A 2,278-nucleotide genomic window follows, 5' to 3' on the forward strand; every position below is an offset into this window, starting at 1 on the left:
TTATGTTTTTCTTAAATCTAAAGGTTGTACTATACAATTCTCTGTTTTTGAAATTACAACATTTCATTTGGAATGTCTACTTTGTCCCTGTGTACAGTATCTGCACTGGTCAACTTGTGGTCTGTTAGAAAATATAACATCAATTGGAATCTGGTAAACTAATTGTCTAATGTCATAGTCCAATTAATTTGGAAGATCAGAGCAACAAGTCTGTTCACAACATCATTCATATTATTACTATATAAATAAAGACCTAATGGCTGAGTTCTAAGATATCTAAAGTGAAAGCATAATAAGTCTTCATATCTACAAAGGCACAACGTTTTTTTTCCCCATGTACTGGTCACAAATTTTATTACAGGAACAGCGAGTAGCAGGAGTGGCAACTTCAACCCAAAGCACGTCCATCTGCTTTTCCAGCCCAGAAAGATGATGAAGAGGCTCACAGCCCAGTACAGGCAGTCCAGAGCCCACCAGCAGAACTGACAGGGCAGACACATCAACACAAATTATATACAGGAACCTGGGCCTCAAGACCCTCCTGAGCCAGGGTATCATGCAAGGCGGAACAATGGGCCTCAGTAGTCCTCCACCCAGCCATTCTCAGAGATGAATATATCGATGACCTCCTTCATGGCCAGGTTGGGAATGAGCTGTTCCTGGGTCAAGGGGCTCCGGGTCACAGGGTCAAAGTGCCCCACACGCTGCAGGTGCTTCTCAGTGTCTTTGCCGTGGTAAGTGATGCTACTTGGTGTGATACAGGGTGCCCTCATCAGCTCGAAGCTGATCTTGCCACACACATAGTCAGGGATATCTTGCTTCTTTCTCTTTTCATCTACCTGAGAGAAGAGCTCATCCATGTCCGCCATGTATTTGTCGCGCTTGGCCTCAATGCAGGTCTGCTGGGCTCGGACATGGCCATCATCCTCCTCACCCTCATGATTTTGCGGACACTTCCAGCTCCCCTCTCACGCTCAGCAGTGATGAGCTGAATGAGGTAAGAGTGCAGCTCGCTTTCCTGGTGGAGGCTCTGCTCTTCGATGCTGTTCCAGAGCTTCTTGGCAGTGCGCAGAGCACTAGGGGTATTATCCCCAAGGTTAAGCCGCTGCTCTTTGGCCAGGCTGTAGGCTCGCTGCAGATTGGCAATGGCCTCATCGTAATTCTCAATCTCCAGCTGGCACTGCCCCAGGAAGAAGTGTGCCTTCACAGACTGTCTGTCCTATTCCGAGGCCCACCGACAATCAGCCAGTGCTTGCTCAGGCTGCTGCATCTTCGGGTAGTGCTCGCACGGTTGGTGTAGTATACTGCCCCCAGGGGATTCCGGGTGATGGCTCGGCCATAGCAGGCCGCCGCCTCCGGGTAGTTGCGGCCCACGAAGAGCCGGTTGCCCTGTTCCTTGAGCTCCTGCCCACTCGGGCTCTTCTCTGGGCTGCTGCCGCTAGCTAGCAACTATCCGCGTGCTACCCTCCTTCTCCTCCTCGTCCTTCATAGCCCCGCGCGGCACGGCCGGGCTCTGTTCCCTGGGTCCGCACCCAGCCGCCTTGCGCCCGCAGCCCGCAGAGCGACCCGCTCGCCCCCGTCCGGCAATCTGCCACCGTTAAGGCATAACTTTTTTTTTTTTTTTTTTTCCGGAACTGGGGATTGAACTCAGGCCCTTGCGCTTGCCAGGGAAGCACTTATTCCACTGAGCCATCTCCCTGGCCCCAAGGCATAACTTTTTAATGCCATATTTTGACCCATCATTTTCCCATAAGTCCTTTACAATCCTGTGATTATCATAAGAAATCTGTGCAATGTACTGCACCCCTATGAAAGATTTCAGTTCAGCTAGTGAAGTATCATAATAAATACAGTTTTGAATATGGCTATTTGTCATACAGGATGTTTTACTTGCATTTCAGCCTCTGTGTATTTCACAGAACCTTGTAGCATTTCAGCTGTTACAATTTCCAACACTGAATGGCAGTTCTGGTATTCTGTCAAATATGTTTCACCCCGCCAACAACATCGTTATATTTTTTGGACCTAGGTCTAACATTGGATTGTTCCATTTAGTTGTGTGGCCATTTTATAATATTTTGACTAGTCACATATGTACTCACATTGCTGTTTTCTTTGTTATCTGGAAGAGGGAGGTCTGTATGTTCTGTGTCTGTATCAGTCAATTCTTGCTCTATTTCACTGTCTTAGAAACTGTGGCTCACGTGGCTAATGTCAAAGTCGTCTGCACCATCCATCTGCACCACTCTTCTATTATGAAACAATGCATCTTACCCTA

General features: G+C 48.0%; 1 pseudogene across 1 annotated transcript; it reads right to left on the bottom strand.

Annotated features, from left to right (window-relative positions):
• Positions 1-416: 416 nt before the first annotated feature.
• LOC101578117 lies at positions 417-1,489 on the bottom strand (annotated as a pseudogene). Its single transcript, XR_192545.2, has one exon. The product of XR_192545.2 is annotated as an STIP1 homology and U box-containing protein 1 pseudogene (transcript).
• Positions 1,490-2,278: the final 789 nt, after the last annotated feature.

This window comes from Octodon degus, unplaced genomic scaffold, assembly GCF_000260255.1.
Source record: "Octodon degus isolate 3935 unplaced genomic scaffold, OctDeg1.0 scaffold00051, whole genome shotgun sequence".
NCBI classification, from domain to species: Eukaryota; Metazoa; Chordata; class Mammalia; order Rodentia; family Octodontidae; genus Octodon; species Octodon degus.